Here is an 18,055-nt window from a genome sequence, read left to right as displayed (position 1 = left end):
TGCATGTTTTATGTTCCCTCCTCCAACACACCTGATTCAAATGAATGGCTCCTTATCAGGCCACTGCTGAGCTTGATGGCGAGCTGATCATTTGAATCAGGTGTGGTGAGTGGAGGAGGGAAACATCGAAACACTGAGCTACGCTTTTCAAATTGAACAGACTGTGCGCGCTCCCGCGTACCGGAAATCAATTTCTGGCAGGAATCAACTTTTGGCATGGCACCTGTCATTTCACATCGTTAGGCCTATATGACCGCTTATATGACGACGTTGAGAAACTTTTGCTACATTGTGAAATTGCCGATATCTTTAATTAACTTACCTGAGCAGAAGCGTTTGACTCCATCCTGTTTTTCCTCCATCAGTACCAACGTGTGCCCACTGAGTGTCGTTGGTGCTCAGATCCCGGCCGGCAGAAATTGCTGCTCCTTGATTGGATGGTTGGTTGGCGCGTGGGTGGGCACCGGGTTGATTGGCAAGTCAGTAAGCAACGTGCTGATTGGCTATTCACTCGGGCGTCAAAACAGGGTCAAAATTCGTACTCGTAACTTGAGTTTTGTAAACTTGTAACTTCAGGGTCGTACTTGAAGGTGGGAAATTTGTGTGTCCGTCGGATTTAGTTTTACACGTGCACAAAATGTTTTTACAACTTCAAAACTTTGTTACACATACACAAACTATTTTTACAACTTCAAAACTTTGTTACACATGCACAAACTATTTTTACAACTTCAAAACTTTGTTACACATGCACAAACTGTTTTTATAACTTCAAAACTTTGTTACACATGCACAAAATGTTTTTACAACTTCAAAACTTTGTTACAAATGCACAACATGTTTTTACATAGACACAAAATATTTTTACAACTTCAAAACTTTATTACACATGTGAACATCATTGTACAAGTACAAAATCTTTCTGACCCTTTTTTGATCCCATATTTTTCGTTGTATGCTGTCATATATGTACAGAAATCGAGAGCACTGTACTGAGTACTAACCAAATAAACACATGGTGAAAGCTGGTAAGTACTTTGCCAGTTGTACTCCATGTCAGAAATCCTCTGAATGGCATGCCATTAAAGTAGGAGGATTTTACCAGTCTGTTACTGGTAAAAAAATCCAAAGTTAAGCTGATGTTGCGCAATGATCTTGGCTTCCCCATACTGCCTACACTAAAGCAATACAAAAGATGAGAGACTTGAATGAGTAAGTTCTATCACCTCGAGTCATTGTAGCATATAACAAATGATAAAATAATTGCATTGAAAGCATTTTTTGAAGAACTAAAAGTCTTTCAACTCACCTGCTGATAACATCCAAATCCGCAATACCAAAGGCAAGCTGTATAGAATGTTTGTGTGACTTAAATAGGTAACAGAGAAAACACTGAGAGCACTTATTCTCGCACAAATTTGCTCATAGGGCAACTCAAAATCAGGCCGGTTAGCTCAGCTGGTCAGAGCGTGGTGCTAATAATGCCAAGGTCATGGGTTCAATCCCCATACTGGCCAAGAACATCCGCAACAACAGCACATGTGTAGGCACCCTTCCATAACCCATGACTTTTAAAGATATATCAATATATTTGATGCTGCTTGTCCTGGAACGGATCACAGGGGAAGCAATGTGAGCAGACATCCCTAGCCCCGATTCTCACAGGACATAATCTACACCTCTTCTCGGGTGGACACACAGAAATACCAATGCAAGACCAGAATGGTTTATTTCTTGTGAGTCCTGGACCTTCCCTCAGGCCTCCTCACCGTGCAACTGATCCAAAATATCTCCCCTGGGGGGAATCTACGTGATACTCTGACCAGATGCCCATACCGCCTGATCTGGCTTCATTCAAAGAAGAGCGGCAGAGACTGTATTCTCAGCGTATTCCAGATGACTACGCTTGTCACCCTGATCCAAGAGGGTGAGCCTAATCACCACAGAGTGGAAGATGATTTCAGCCCTTATGCATTCGCAATCTCATTCATTTAGTCACCACTCATAAGGAGTTACCAGAGGTGAGCGTTGGAAGGAAGATCGACTGGTAGAACGAGCTCCTCCAGTCGTGGTCAAAATGGTCTCATCCCTAAACTCTTCCACTTGAGGCAGCAACTGGTTCTAAGCAAGAAGAGGGCCCTCGACCCTTTTCCAACTGAGGATCAGAGCCTCAGACTTGGAGATACAATTTTATTCCTGGCTGTTTCAGACTTGGCAGCAGACCACCCCTGTACCGGCCGGATGACTCAGGAGAGACCATGTGGCCTAACGGACAAGGCGTCTGACTTCGGATCAGAAGATTGAGGGTTCGAGTCCCTTCGTGGTTGTCTTGTTTAGTTGTATGCTGTCATATATGTACAGAAATCAAGAGCACTGTACTGAGTACTAACCAAATAAACACATGGTGAAAGCTGGTAAGTACTTTGCCAGTTGTACTCCATGTCAGAAATCCTCTGAATGGCATGCTATTAAAGTCGGAGGATTTTACCAGTCTGTTACTGGTAAAAAAATCCAAAGTTAAGCTGATGTTGCGCAATGATCTTGGCTTCCCCATACTGCCTACACTAAAGCAATACAAAAAGATGAGAGACTTGAATGAGTAAGTTCTATCACGTCGAGTCATTGTAGCATATAACAAATGATAAAATAATTGCATTGAAAGCATTTTTTGAAGAACTAAAAGTCTTTCAACTCACCTGCTGATAACATCCAAATCCGCAATACCAAAGGCAAGCTGTATAGAATGTTTGTGTGACTTAAATAGGTAACAGAGAAAACACTGAGAGCACTTATTCTCGCACAAATTTGCTCATAGGACAACTCAAAATCAGGCCGGTTAGCTCAGCTGGTCAGAGCGTGGTGCTAATAACGCCAAGGTCATGGGTTCAATCCCCATACTGGCCAAGAACATCCGCAACAACAGCACATGTGTAGGCGCCCTTCCATAACCCATGACTTTTAAAGATATATCAATATATTTGATGCTGCTTGTCCTGGAACGGATCACAGGGGAAGCAATGTGAGCAGACATCCCTTGCCCCAATTCTCACAGGACATAATCTACACCTCTTCTCGGGTGGACACACAGAAATACCAATGCAAGACCAGCATGGTTTATTTCTTGTGAGTCCTGGACCTTCCCTCAGGCCTCCTCACCGTGCAACTGATCCAAAATATCTCCCCTGGGGGGAATCTACATGATACTCTGACCAGATGCCCATACCGCCTGATCTGGCTTCATTCAAAGAAGAGCGGCAGAGACTGTATTCTCAGCGTATTCCAGATGACTACGCTTGTCACCCTGATCCAAGAGGGTGAGCCTAATCACCACAGAGTGGAAGATGATTTCAGCCCTTATGCATTCGCAATCTCATTCATTTAGTCACCACTCATAAGGAGTTACCAGAGGTGAGCGTTGGAAGGAAGATCGACTGGTAGAACGAGATCCTCCAATCGTGGTCAAAAGGGTCTGATCCCTAAACTCTTCCACTTGAGGCAGCAACTGGTTCTAAGCAAGAAGAGGGCCCTCGACCCTTTTCCAACTGAGGATCAGAGCCTCAGACTTGGAGGTACAATTTTATTCCTGGCTGTTTCAGACTTGGCAGCAGACCACCCCTGTACCGGCCGGATTACAAAGGTGAGACCATGTGGCCTAACGGACAAGGCGTCTGACTTTGGATCAGAAGATTGAGGGTTCGAGTCCCTTCGTGGTTGTCTTGTTTAGTTGTATGCTGTCATATATGTACAGAAATCAAGAGCACTGTACTGAGTACTAACCAAATAAACACATGGTGAAAGCTGGTAAGTACTTTGCTAGTTGTACTCCATGTCAGAAATCCTCTGAATGGCATGCCATTAAAGTCGGAGGATTTTACCAGTCTCTTACTGGTAAAAAAAATCCAAAGTTAAGCTGATGTTACGCAATGATCTTAGCTTCCCCATACTGCCTACACTAAAGCAATACAAAAAGATGAGAGACTTGAATGAGTAAGTTCTATCACGTCGAGTCATTGTAGCATATAACAAATGATAAAATAATTGCATTGAAAGCATTTTTTGAAGAACTAAAAGTCTTTCAACTCACCTGCTGATAACATCCAAATCCGCAATACCAAAGGCAAGCTGTATAGAATGTTTGTGTGACTTAAATAGGTAACAGAGAAAACACTGAGAGCACTTATTCTCGCACAAATTTGCTCATAGGGCAACTCAAAATCAGGCCGGTTAGCTCAGCTGGTCAGAGCGTGGTGCTAATAACGCCAAGGTCATGGGTTCAATCCCCATACTGGCCAAGAACATCCGCAACAACAGCACATGTGTAGGCGCCCTTCCATAACCCATGACTTTTAAAGATATATCAATATATTTGATGCTGCTTGTCCTGGAACGGATCACAGGGGAAGCAATGTGAGCAGACATCCCTTGCCCCGATTCTCACAGGACATAATCTACACCTCTTCTCGGGTGGACACACAGAAATACCAATGCAAGACCAGAATGGTTTATTTCTTGTGAGTCCTGGACCTTCCCTCAGGCCTCCTCACCGTGCAACTGATCCAAAATATCTCCCCTGGGGGGAATCTACATGATACTCTGACCAGATGCCCATACCGCCTGATCTGGCTTCATTCAAAGAAGAGCGGCAGAGACTGTATTCTCAGCGTATTCCAGATGACTACGCTTGTCACCCTGATCCAAGAGGGTGAGCCTAATCACCACAGAGTGGAAGATGATTTCAGCCCTTATGCATTCGCAATCTCATTCATTTAGTCACCACTCATAAGGAGTGACCAGAGGTGAGCGTTGGAAGGAAGATCGACTGGTAGAACGAGCTCCTCCAGTCGTGGTCAAAATGGTCTGATCCCTAAACTCTTCCACTTGAGGCAGCAACTGGTTCTAAGCAAGAAGAGGGCCCTCGACCCTTTTCCAACTGAGGATCAGAGCCTCAGACTTGGAGGTACAATTTTATTCCTGGCTGTTTCAGACTTGGCAGCAGACCACCCCTGTACCGGCCAGAGGACTCAGGTGAGACCATGTGGCCTAACGGACAAGGCGTCTGACTTAGGATCAGAAGATTGAGGGTTCGAGTCCCTTCGTGGTTGTCTTGTTTAGTTGTATGCTGTCATATATGTACAGAAATCAAGATCACTGTACTGAGTACTAACCAAATAAATACATGGTGAAAGCTGGTAAGTACTTTGCTAGTTGTACTCCATGTCAGAAATCCTCTGAATGGCATGCCATTAAAGTCGGAAGATTTTACCAGTCTGTTACTGGTAAAAAAATCCAAAGTTTAGCTGATGTTGCGCAATGATCTTGGCTTCCCCATACTGCCTACCACTGCATGAAAAGAGGGATTTCTGGATGTATGTGGCCCCTTACATGTCCGCATACGTTAAGCCCCTGCATTTGCGGTGGTAAAAGTGAAAACTTGGCCCAAGTTGTCGCAAATTCACCTGGCAACTGCTCCCCCATGCCCCCCTCCCCTCCCCTACTTAGGAGAGCCTTTAATATGTAAATGCCAGTGATCAGGTCAGGAGCTGCCACAGTCATTTTCAAGTGGGGTGGGGTGAGGTGAGGTGGGTAGGCCTGTTTCTATAAGTTCATCCCCATCACCTCCAACTCCAGCCAAGTTTGTTGCTGTGTTGTCTTGAAAAAGAAGAGGTGCACGCTGTCTGCTGGTGACAGGTGATGCATATCTGTTTTTTTTCTCCCAAACACCTCTTTTGTAATAACGCTTTTTGTGGGCAAAATTCAAGGATTCAAGGATTCAAAGGTTTATTGTCATATGTGCAGTTAGAAACGTGTTTCCCTGAACAATGAAATTATTTTCTTTGTTGCCCGCACTGGATGTCCAAATGTATAATAACAAAGATAAGATAAAGATAAAATAAGCATGCAACAGCAATATTCTAAAAGGTTTCTTAAATAAAATAGAAATATAGAAATAAAAATGTAGAAATCTGGCCTCTATACATAATGTGCAGTAGTGCTCTCAGTGTTTTATTGTGTATGGCTTAATTCGGTGTCACAATGGTCACAATATCGCCGAGTAGGGGTGGGCGATATGGGCAAAAAAAAATATCTCAATATTTTTTAGGATTTTCACGATAAAGATATTTTGACGATATTTAAAAAAAAAATTAAAACTTGCATTAAGATCACAATAAAATGAACACAAGCATGCAAGTCTAAGCACACACGGCCGGTACAGTGAAACTGCAAATGGCTCATTAAATCAGTTCATGGTTCCTTTGATCGCTCTACCGTTACTTGGATAACTGTGGCAATTCTAGAGCTAATACATGCAAAACGAGCGCTGACCTTCGGGGATGCGTGCATTTATCAGACCCAAAACCCATGTGGGGTGCCTCTCGGGGTGCCGCGGCCGCTTTGGTGACTCTAGATAACCGCGAGCCGTTTCTCAGGCTACTTCTCCCTCCGGAGAGGGAGCCTGAGAAACGGCTACCACATCCAAGGAAGGCAGCAGGCGCGCAAATGACCCACTCCCGACTCGGGGAGCCGGTAGTGACGAAAAATAACAATACAGGACTCTTTAAATCCTTTAACGGGGATCAATTGAAGGGCAAGTCTGGTGCCAGCAGCCGCGGTAATTCCAGCTCCAATAGCGTATCTTAAAGTTGCTGCAGTTAAAAAGCTCGTAGTTGGATCTCGTGATCGAGCTGACGGTCCGCCGCGAGGCGAGCTACCATCTGTCCCAGGCCCTGCCTCTCGGCGCCCCCTCGATGCTCTTAGCTGAGTGTCCCGCTGGGTCCGAACTCCGAAGCGTTTACTTTGAAAAAATTAGAGTGTTCAAAGCAGGGCGTGGCGCCGTGGTAAGGGCAGAGGACCACTGGCGCCGCACTTTATTGATTTTTGGCGATTGAAAAAAAAATAAAAAATAAATGTTTTATATATATATATATATATATATCTCGATATTGCAAAATTACTCATCGTCAAAACAACATTCACGATAATTTCGCAAACGATACATATCGCCCACCCAGTGCAAAGGCCTGTAGGGAGGCGTCAGTAACACTGTGGACAGAAGTGTCCAGCTCGGTGTCCTGTAGGGATGATGACAGGGCGAGCAGCAGGTGGGACATGGAATTACCCATGGAATTACCTATACAGGCCTTTGCGTCTTTTCTTTGTCCTTGCAGAGTCCATTTTTGTGTCAAAACAGTGCAAATTGCCAGCTGTGGTCAGACAACATTAAATAGCAAAAGGACGGGAGGTTGTCTCGCGAGTATTCCGTGTAATGACGTATACGCATATGATTGGTGGAGCTTAACGGCTCGCATAAGCTCTCATTCAATCACGTATGAGAAACATTGTGTCGTGCAGTGTAAACAAAAAGTTTAAGGAGTAGATCTGGCGGCAGAAAGGGAGACAGAAATCGCTGAGGTCCTGTGCTGTGAAAATTGCCCTGGTTTGCGGAATACAATGGCTGGAAGACGACTTGCTTTCAACTCCCCAGCAACTCTCTGCGGGTCTACAGGTTTGTGTGTTTTTTTCTACTTGCACATGACCATTTGATTGTTTAATTTTAGTCTTGTTGACACTGTACAGCACTTGGGACAGTTCTCGCTGATTTCAAATGTGCTGTATATTAAACTTACTTACTCACTTGCTTACAGGCAGATCAAATGAAAGTCCTGTTGAATGCTATGACCGGGATGTCTCGTATGGTGGCCAGCACTGTGGATACGGTCGTGGAGAGGGTTCTGGAAGGAATCGACCAGAGATTCGCTAGGTTGGAGGCAAGATGGCCGTCGAGAACGCACTGGAGTGTGGACATTCCACAGAAGTTGAAGAGCGCAAGAGAAGGCGGATACAGAATCCGAAAATCGCGGTAAGAGTAGGTTATTGACTGTGGCTTTAGGCTAAACTCAACTTAATTGTGTCCATCACGTGAAAACCAGTGTGAGTTGCTTTATTTAAAAAAATGTATTTCAATTTATATGAAGCAGTTCGCCGCCTGCATAACTCGGAGAATACACCGTGGCATTATAATCCAGATCAAGGGTAAGAATAAGTGAATGTTCTCCCAATATCTAGTTGAGTTGGACCCGATGTTATGTTACGTCAATGCAGTTTTTTTTAATTAACCATAGGCCTATTGTTTTTACAGGCTACTGTCACCTCACAATATGGATGTAACGAGTCGCTTGAAGGAGGCAGTGGCAAACAGTCCGAACTTCAGAGAGGTAGACGGGGGCACTATCGAGGGTGAGCGGCGCTGACTTTTACCACGGCTGGCACTGATACTTTTAAGCACTGGTCATTTTATTCATTCCTCTTGTTGTTGTTTTTAGCTGCGTGACGGACCTGTGTGCTGTGCTACAGGCGCGTCTTGAAGCCAACCCGAAATACTCACAGTCTCACCACAGAAGAGTGAAAGAGAGTAAGAACATATACGCTGTCAATATGACTTTTGTTACTTTATAGACAAGTTGTCAATATGCTGTGCATGGCTAGACTATGTTTTGATTATTTATTGGTTATTCCAATAGCTCCCAGAAGCCAGCTTCTGATCCAGGATGAGGACGTCTGACAACTCCCGCAGACCCTGCAGGGACCGGAGGAATGCGAAGAATGCGGATTCCAAACGGCGGCGTTTAGGCTTATTGTGTATATTGTAGGCTACAGCAGTGTGTGTAAATAGTTTTCAATTCTTTATTATCAACATGGTTCTTATTACAATGTAAGCTATGTACATTGTGTGGTGTGGCAATAAAAGCGCTTTAAAAAAAAAAGTTTCCTTTTTCATTTCCTCAATAGATTCACGTCATTCATGCCTGCATTCATAGCCTAGTCATAGTGCAGCTTATAAGAATGACGTGAATATATGAAGTACACAAACATCCCAGGAATATTAGTAATCATAATCACAATTATTAATCATAATTGCTGAATGATATGCCCATATAAAGTATGCATATATTAACCTAATTGGCCAATGGGCGGTCAGCTTTACCGACAGTACAGGAGCTTTTACATGTTATCACGTGCCTTTTTCGTCCAATACCAGCGAGGCCAGTGAGAGGTCCAGGCACTCTCACAGCGGGGTGCTAATCGCTGGGCCATTAGCACCCCGCTGTGAGAGCCCGCCGCGAGTCGGGTTCGTTTGTGACGATTTTCTCGCTCCACAAACTTAAAGTTTGTCTGCCTGCAAGCGCCCAGGTGCGTCCGAAAATTAGGCAAATTCGCAGATGTTCACTGCCGTCCACAGTGACACAAATCCCTCTTTTCGTGCAGTGGAACTTAGAATGTACATGAGAAAACAGACCATCACTTTAACTGAAGAGTCATAGCAAAACATGCTTCCTTGGTTGAAGAGTTGCTAGAGTGCATTAGCTTGAGACTGTGTTTTCCCTACAAGCCACCCATTGTCTGAGCAGAGGTAGAGATGGCAAGGTACAATTGAAAGATGATTATACAAGGAGCAGAGAATGCATTGGCTAGGAATCAAACCCGGGTCAACTGTTTGGAAAGCAGCTATTCTCTCCACTATACCACCATTGCCCTGACAGAAACTTATTTAGTCATCTATCAACTGTTCTATTTCATCCTTACTGACCGCCAGAGGCGGTGCTTTCAAGCACTGAATGATACATCTCGCGCATGCGCAGGTCGAGTGTTTATACCAACAACGTCACTCGTGACCCCCTGCTGACCCCGGAGACCCCGCGTCTGCTTATGAGACGAATTCCAAAACCATTTCTTCCTTCATCGTTCGCTGCTGGTGGTCTCGCGATGTCCCGTCGAGGCTGCGAGCTGCTCGCCCTTCAGAGACCGCAACGAACTGCCGAGAGGTCTGTAACCTTTTTTTTCCTCGGCTGATGAAGTGTACTGCCAGCTGTTACAAGCGCCGGTCTAGGCAGCGGGCTCGCTCCTTCTCCCGGTGCCGCACGTGAGTAACAGTCTGTTTATAGTTACATTGTCTGAGAGGGCTAATTGCTAGCCCTCTCCCGGCATCTGTGACCTGCCTATGTTAAGCGGCCAACTCGGTTGTGCCGGTTCTTTGATTTTGTTGCTGCTATTGTTCTGCCCCTCTCCTGGTGTAAGGCGGCGTTTGCGCCCCCCGCTCCCAGCACAGGCGGCCTATAGTGGTTGTCGGTGAAGGCACCGTTTGCGGCTCCCTCTCCCGGCATCCACCTATAGATAAGTGTTTGAATAAACAATTGCCCCTCTCCTGGTGTAAGGCGGCGTGTGCGCCCCCCGCTCCCAGAACAGGCGGCCTATAGTTGATTGTCGGTGAAGGCACCGTTTGCGGCTCCCTCTCCCAGCATTCATCTATAACTAAGAAGAAGAAGTATATGAATAAGAATTAGTAAATACGTACTATCGTCAAATATACTGTGTGTATATATATATAGATATATATATTTAGAGCTAGAGGTGGTCCCGACATGGATCGCAACCACTCCTGCTCGGCCTGTATGGCTCCTCTACAGCTTGAGGATGGCCATGATCTGTGTCCTTCGTGCCTTGGCCTCGGACATCTGAGGCAGGGACTTTCAGACGAGTCCTGCATGAATTGTGGCATCTTGCCTCATGCTGTCAGGGCTGCAAGGCTGGCCGAGGTAGAGCGCCTGTTGGGCCCTCCCTTGTCTCCCCAGTTGACCCCTGACCAGCGGCTGGCCCCGTCTCGGTCTAGCCGACCACGGCGTCGGCCTGCTGAGACTGCAGGCCCCACCTCCGGGAAGAGGGCCAAGGGGTCCGGGCTTACTTCTAGAGTGGATCAGCTGACAGCGGAGCTTGACAGCATGAAGTCCCTCCTCCTGGCTCTCCAGCCTGGGGCTGGGGCAACCCAGCCAGGTGCCCTTGTTCCTCCAGCGGCCTCCTTGCGTTTTCCATAGCAGCTTCGGCTACTATGTTTCGGGACTACGCTTCGGACGTGCTAGAGGGAGACGAAGCCTCCCGTCCCTCTGCAGCGGGCTCCCTTTCTTCAGCCCGTAGCTCTGCGGGTGGTAGTGAGGAAGGCTCGGTGGGAGCCGCCATTCGTACGGTTCTAGCCAGGCTGCAGCTGGACGTGCCGCAGGCTCAGCCAGCTTCGGCCAGTGCCTTTTTCAGGCGCTCCTCAACCACCGCTGAACTAACTGTACCTCCATCAGAAGAGTATCTGAGGGAATTACAGACGTTCTGGAGGGACCCTAGGGCCCCTACCCGTCCGACAGCTGATGCTCGGACCCTGGCAGCCATGCAGGACGCATCCATGGCTCGCATGGGTAATTCCATGTCCCACCTGCTGCTCGCCCTGTCATCATCCCTACAGGACACCGAGCTGGACACTTCTGTCCACAGTGTTACTGACGCCTCCCTACAGGCCTTTGCACTGATGTCAAGGGAGTTGGGACGGGTAATGGCAACTCTCGTTCAGACTCGCCGCCAGGTTTGGTTGGCGCAGTCCCCTCTCTCGGAGGCCTGCAGAAGAACCCTCCGCAGTGTTACGGTGGAACCGGGGGAGCTGTTTGGTTCCGCGGCTCTGGAAGCCCTCGAGCGCACGGTCCAAGCTGGGAAGACCCGACAGCAGCTGTCTGAGCTTCACAGAAGCGCGCCGCCGCCTGGCAACCCTAGGGGCCGTCCAGCTGCTCCGCAGCGCGGCACCCACTCACAGGCCAGGGGCCTCCCTCGGCCCCAGTACTCACGCCCACAGCCTGCTCAGCGGCAGGCGCAGTCCTTTCGGGCGCCTGAGCAACTGCCCCCTGGGCAACCTCAGGTCTCACGTACTACCCGTCGTGCCCCTGGAGCCTCTAGAGGTCGGGGGGCCCGACGCTGAGGCCACGGGGCCGACCGTCGACCTTTTTTCCCAGCAGCAGCTCAGCTACTGGGCTGCTTCCACCAGGGACCCGTGGGTTCTTTCCACCTTGACCCACGGGTACAAACTTCAGTTCCGACGTCAGCCCCCGACCCATGGCCGAGTCAGGATGACTGTCATCCGCGACCCGGCGAAAGCCCGAGCCCTCGCCCAGGGGCTGTTCGTCCTCCTGGGCAAGGGTGCCATCGAACCGGTAGATCCCCTGTTGCACCCCGGGGGGTTCTACTCGACTTACTTTCTGGTAGCAAAGAAAGATGGCGGATTCCGACCTATCCTCGACCTCAGGAACCTCAACAGGTTCCTGAAGGTCTTGAGGTTCCATATGTTGACCACTGCAGAGGTTCTGCGTACGGTCTCCAGAGGGGAGTGGTTTACCTCCATAGACCTGGAGGATGCCTATTTTCACATTCCTGTGGCGCCACACCATCGGCAGTTTCTGCGATTCGCCTTTCAGGGGCGTCATTTCCAGTACAGGGTGCTCCCGTTTGGTCTCTCCCTCTCCCCACGGGTGTTTACCAGGTGTGTGACGGCAGCCCTCTCGCTCCTACAGTCGCGGGGCATGAAGATCTTGCCGTATCTGGACGACTGGCTCGTCTGTGCGCGGTCCCAGTCTCAGGTGGCCCTCGACACGACGTGTCTTCTTTCCCATGTGGCCCGTTTGGGCCTCAGGGTGAATTTTACAAAGAGTGGCCTGGTCCCATCACAGAGCACAGTTTTTCTTGGGGTGACCCTCGATGCGGTCACCATGATGGCTTGCCCGTCGCCACGGCGGGTGGACGACATCCTCCGCCACCTCCTCCCGTTTCGGGAAGGCAGGCGGTTCCACTACGTGGAGTTCTTACGCGTCCTGGGGAAACTGACAGCTGCGGCTGCTGTGGTCCCCTTAGGATTGCTGTTGCTGCGTCCCCTCCAGAGGTGGTTGCACAGCTTTCACCTGGACGCCAAGAGACACCGGCACAGGAGGCTTGCGGTGTCCCACCGTTGCCTTCTTGCCCTGGCCCCGTGGAGGAAGCGTTCGTTTCTCCTCCAGGGCATGCCCATGGGCTCCATTGCATCCCGTCGTGACTCGCCTCCCTCTCGGGGTGGGGCGCCGTGTGGCAGAACCGGACGGCTCAGGGGCTGTGGCCGGCGTGGGACCGCTCACAGCACATCAACGCTCTAGAGCTGCGGGCTGTGCACAGGGCGTTGCAGGCTTTCCTCCCTTTCTTGAGGGGCCGACATGTACTCGTGCGGTCGGACAATGTTTCGGCCGTCTCCCACGTTTGCCTCAGAAGAGTCGACCCATTGCCCCCTCTGGTTCTCCCTGACAGAGGAGAGCAGTCCCCTGGGCCAGGATGCTCTGGCCCACGACTGGCCAGAGGTTCTCCTCTATGCTTTCCCGCCGATCCCTCTGATAGTCCCTACGCTACAGAGGGTCCTCCAGCAGGGCCACAGGCTGCTGTTGGTAGCCCCCTTTTGGCCAGGGAGGACGTGGTTTCCACTGCTGCACAGGCTCTGCAGCGGTTCCCCGTGGCGCCTCCCCGACAGGAGGGATCTCCTGTCTCAGTGGCAGGGTCAGATCTGGCATCCCGACCCGTCCCGCCTGCAGCTGTGGGTCTGGCCACTGCAGGGCCCGACCCGCTGCTAACTGAGTGCTCTGGCGATGTCTGCCATACCATCCTAAACGCGAGGGCGCCTTCTACCCGGGCGCTTTATATACCGTGCAATATCCTGTTATGTGCAATATTCTGTTATGTGCAATAACCCACACTGGAATGCATATTCATCCATATATATGGTAATATCTCTGTGCACCTACCACCACCCCTTTTGTACTATATTTTATTATTTTATGTCTAAGATTGTTATATTTTATATTTTATATATATATATATATACAGTATATATATATTTATTTTTATTTCTATTTTTATTTATCTCATGTCTGCACTGAGAAAGGAGATGCTTTTAATCTCATTGTACTTGTATAGTGACAATAAAAGGCATTCTATTCTATTCTATTTATGAACAGAGGTGGCGGCTGTTCACTACATGGTGCTTGGACAGGGGTGAGGACCCTGTGCACTGTCCTGTCCCTGGGATTCTGGAGTTCCTCCAGTCACTCCTGGATGACGGCCGGTCCCCCGCTACCCTGAGGGTGTATGTGGCGGCCATTTCCTCTCGGCATGCTCGAGTGGATAACGGCACGGTGGGGAGCCACAGGTTGGTGTCCCTTTTCCTGAAAGGTGCGCGGCGGCTGCGCCCCCCACGAGTGTGGCGCACCCCGCCATGGGATCTGCACCTGGTGCTCGGCGCCCTGTGCTCGCCTCCCTTTGAACCCCTTGCTCAGGCAGGGCTGAGGTGGGTCTCCGCTAAGACTGCCTTTCTACTCGCTATCGCATCAGCGAAGCGCGTCGGGGAGCTGCATGCTCTGTCGGTGAGCGACTCCTGCATGAGGTGGAACTTGGATGGCTCGGGGGTTTCCCTATGGCCAAACTCCGCTTTTCTCCCGAAGGTGCTGTCTTCATCAAACCTCAACAGACCTATCCACCTGGCACAGTTTGTTCCCCCGGAGGAAGAGGACAGGTTACGTCTACTGTGCCCTTTGCGGGCTCTGAGAGCCTACGTGGCCGCGACTGCCGGTATCAGGCAGTCGGACCAGCTCTTCCTCTGCTATGGTGGCCCTCGGAGAGGCTGTGCGCTCTCTAAACAGCGACTGTCCCACTGGGTGGTGGACGCCATCGCCCAGGCATATAAGGGAAGTGGGCACCCCCGACCAGCTGGGGTGAGCTGCCACTCCACCAGAGCTGCCTCGACATCATGGGCAGCCCTACGGGGCGTTCCCCTGGAAGACATATGTGAGGCAGCGTCATGGGCGTCACCGAGTACCTTCTCCAGGTTCTATCGAGTGAATGTTGCCACTCCCCACCCGTTGGCTGTGGTCCTGCTGCCCGACTCTGCTGCTTCCTCTCAGTAAGTGAGTAGGTGCTGGATTCCTCGTGACTTTTCTGGTATTAGTCATCCAGTGCTTGAAAGCACCGCCTCTGGCGGTCAGTAAGGATGAAATAGAACGAAAGTTACGTATGTAACTACGGTTCTATGAATCCTGGATGACCGCCAGAGCGTTCTGTCACTCAGAATCCTCGTATACTCGCGAGAAGATTCTGTAGGGACTGACCTGCTGATGTTGCCGGAAGATATAGGCTCTCCGGGGTCAGCAGGGGGTCACGAGTGACGTTGTTGGTATAAACACTCGACCTGCGCATGCGCGAGATGTATCATTCAGTGCTTGAAAGCACCGCCTCTGGCGGTCATCCAGGATTCATAGAACCGTAGTTACATACGTAACTTTCGTTTTTCTTGCAGGGCTATGACACACTCACTCTTACTCAGGAATCTTTCTATTTCTCCCTGAAATAAGAGTGAAGTCTAAAGCGTGAAACTTGTGCTTGCTTGGATTCATTCTCCAGATGGGCACAATTGCTTTCATCTAAGGCTAAAATGTTCACAACTTCAATACAATGCACTATGCCAATTAATTTGCCAGTTTGGAAGAGTTTACCACAGTCTTGCAACCTGTACCGTGTGCACTGCTTTCAGGTCCCTGATGGTCTAGTGCAGGGCTATTCAAGAAAACTGTGAGGAGGTCCAGTTCAAATAAATTTCCTCAAGCAGTCTATTTGCAGTATGATGATATCGGAATAAATTGTGTTTAAAAAAATAATAGGTTAAAATCATTTCAAAGAAGTTTATTAGCACTGAAACACAGGATAACCTTGTGAGGCTGCAGTTTAAATAAAAAATAACTAAATTATGTATTCAAAAACAAAGAAAGTGCTTAAGAAAAAATAGCAGCTTCAGTTTCCTTTTGATTGAACAATCTCAATATTTCTCTTGAACAAAACATTCTCAAAACACCTGAACTATTTCTCTTACAGATTTCTCTTACATCTGTCTTCCCCCCTATACTTCATTTCCCCTGCTCAGTGTGAGAATTAAGCTTTGGCTTGCCCTGCCAACATTTTAAATCTGGGCTTGAAGGAGGTCTGGGCCATTCTCATGCACATGTGCAGATGCTCATTGGTGAGCGTGGAACGATATTTTGTTTTTATTATGTTCATTGTAGAGAACGCTGCCTCACAGCTGTATGTGGAGCCGAACATGGTCAAGATAAACAGGGCCACTTTTTTCAGATCTGGGAAAGCTGTCTCAGAAACCATCTGGAGCCAGAAGGTGGTAGATTTGGTTCTTGCAAACTGCTCTTTCAGGGCCACATCTGTCTGGAGGTCAATCATTTGCATCTGGAGAGGCCCAGAGTTTGCCCACTTGAAGTGATGTGCGACATCATTTGAGAATGCTCTGACATCAGTGATGAGAAATGGATTCTGTATGAAGAGGGTGAGCTCCTCTCCAACGCTGAAGCTATCAAAGCGTTTGCTGAAGTTTTCAATCAACTTGTCAACAAAGTCAACAAAAGAGGAGACATCTCTATGGCCCTGCACCTGTTCTTTCACTTTTGGGAAGTGTGTGTAGTCTCCTTGCAGATCTTCTTTGAACACCTGGGGCCTCATATACAAAGCAAGCGTACTCACAAAATAGTGGCGTACGCACCTTTTCACGTCAACGATCAGATGTATCAAGAACGAAAAGACCGTGGAAATGTGCGGTGCCTCACGGCAGCTTCAGGGCTGGCGTACGCACTTTTCTGCAGCTGTTGATTCTTTGGCGACACCTAAGGTGATGTTGGGAAACTGTTATAATAAATAAATGTGAAAACAATTAGTCCTCAGACAGTGATGTGCACATCTGAGACACATGAACAATTAATACTGATAAACAATTAATACACCCATGTGTCTGCAATTACACGAGTGGATATAAAAGCAGCGCAAAGTGGTGCAATGCATACCATTAAAAACAATGGCTGCTTTAGCAGTATTAGAAGACTTTGCAAAGGGTGCAATTCGAAGAGAGCGTGTGTTCACTACAACAGAGAGGATTAGCTGGCATATGATGGCGACTGATTACTCATTAGCCGTTTTGAGGGAAATCCTCCTAGAACTGTGCGCAGAGCTGCGGCCGGCATTGGAGCGCAACACAGCGAGGAGCCATGCGCTGCCTGTGCTCACAGGTGATGTGCACACTGGGGTTCCAACCGGAGCATTCCAGGGGCAGGTCGCCAACCGATTGGGACTGTGCCAGTCTACCCTTAGCCGAACCATGCCAGCCGCGTGGGACAGAATTATCCGCATCTCAGCCACGTATATATCAAATTCCCAACAGGCCAACATTAAAGCTCAATTTGAAGCGAGAGCCGGTTTTGTAATCGGAGCTATCGACTGCGCACACATTGCTATAAAAGCGCCATCACATGATGAATTTGTATGTTAACAGGAAACATTTTCAGAAACTGAAGGAAATCCAAGGCACTCTCCTTTGGAGAAAGTTAAAAAGCCTTTATTGTGATGGCTTGGTCATACTACTACACATCTTTTTAATGTCTAGTATAATGTCTAGTATGACCAAGCCATCACAATAAAGGCTTTTTAACTTTCTCCAAAGGAGAGTGCCTTGGATTTCCTTCAGTTTCTGCATCTTCAGTTTTTCCCTATCCAAAGAGCACCTCAACCAAACTTTTTTTGAGTCCAGGAAGCGCTCCTATACAAACTTTTTAGGAAACATTTTCATTCGATCGATGTACAGATCATATGCATAAATGCAATTAACCAACATTGTGGCGAGGTGCCGTGGTTCAACGCACGATTCATACATTCTGAGTAACAGCATCGTTGGGAACAGACTTACAGGGTGGCACTGTGCGTGATGCGCATTGAGCATGTGCGCCCCCAGTTTCTATCCCATCTTCACAGCATCATTATTATATTATATATATTAGTCGGTGGTTAAAGTTAGTTTCTTGCTGTTTTTTGCTGGTTAAACTTCAGTTTAAGATCTTTCTAACAAGCCCCTGATCGTCTGTGGGCATATATTAATAACCCTGTGCGTAAAGTGTGAAAGGTCTCAATCAGCCTCACCTTTTCCCCGGCGCACTTCTGCACGTTACTGTATGAACACGTTGTTGTGAGTTACACAAAAACATCGGTATTTAGCTTGGGGGTAATCAGAGTCACCCACAGGTGCTCCCACCACCCCAGAGAGAGCAGTGTCACTCATTGTTGCCCCGACTCTCTGTTCAAACAGAGTCGGTCACCCCCCCACCCGCCTGTTTTGGCCACACTGCAGCGGTGG

At 48.3% G+C, this 18,055-nt stretch overlaps 1 long non-coding RNA gene and 6 other non-coding genes across 7 annotated transcripts; all 7 read left to right on the top strand.

Moving 5' to 3' along the window:
- The first annotated feature begins 1,443 nt into the window (after positions 1-1,443).
- On the top strand, positions 1,444-1,517 carry trnai-aau (transfer RNA isoleucine (anticodon AAU)). Its single transcript has one exon. It is a non-coding gene; the product is annotated as a tRNA-Ile (tRNA).
- A 737-nt stretch (positions 1,518-2,254) lies between these two features.
- trnar-ucg (transfer RNA arginine (anticodon UCG)) lies at positions 2,255-2,327 on the top strand. Its single transcript has one exon. It is a non-coding gene; the product is annotated as a tRNA-Arg (tRNA).
- A 503-nt stretch (positions 2,328-2,830) lies between these two features.
- trnai-aau (transfer RNA isoleucine (anticodon AAU)) lies at positions 2,831-2,904 on the top strand. The gene has a single exon. It is a non-coding gene; the product is annotated as a tRNA-Ile (tRNA).
- A 737-nt stretch (positions 2,905-3,641) lies between these two features.
- On the top strand, positions 3,642-3,714 carry trnaq-uug (transfer RNA glutamine (anticodon UUG)). Its single transcript has one exon. It is a non-coding gene; the product is annotated as a tRNA-Gln (tRNA).
- Positions 3,715-4,218: 504 nt separating this feature from the next.
- On the top strand, positions 4,219-4,292 carry trnai-aau (transfer RNA isoleucine (anticodon AAU)). The gene has a single exon. It is a non-coding gene; the product is annotated as a tRNA-Ile (tRNA).
- A 737-nt stretch (positions 4,293-5,029) lies between these two features.
- On the top strand, positions 5,030-5,102 carry trnal-uag (transfer RNA leucine (anticodon UAG)). Its single transcript has one exon. It is a non-coding gene; the product is annotated as a tRNA-Leu (tRNA).
- A 3,100-nt stretch (positions 5,103-8,202) lies between these two features.
- Positions 8,203-8,614, top strand: LOC142385859 (uncharacterized). The gene is made up of 3 exons (XR_012770251.1): positions 8,203-8,235; positions 8,322-8,410; positions 8,520-8,614. It is a non-coding gene; the product is annotated as an uncharacterized LOC142385859 (long non-coding RNA).
- Positions 8,615-18,055: the final 9,441 nt, after the last annotated feature.

Source organism: Odontesthes bonariensis, chromosome 8 (assembly GCF_027942865.1).
Source record: "Odontesthes bonariensis isolate fOdoBon6 chromosome 8, fOdoBon6.hap1, whole genome shotgun sequence".
Classification (NCBI taxonomy): domain Eukaryota; kingdom Metazoa; phylum Chordata; class Actinopteri; order Atheriniformes; family Atherinopsidae; genus Odontesthes; species Odontesthes bonariensis.
The sequence above is the reverse complement of the archived record's forward strand: the minus strand, read 5'-3'. Positions and strand labels throughout refer to the sequence as shown.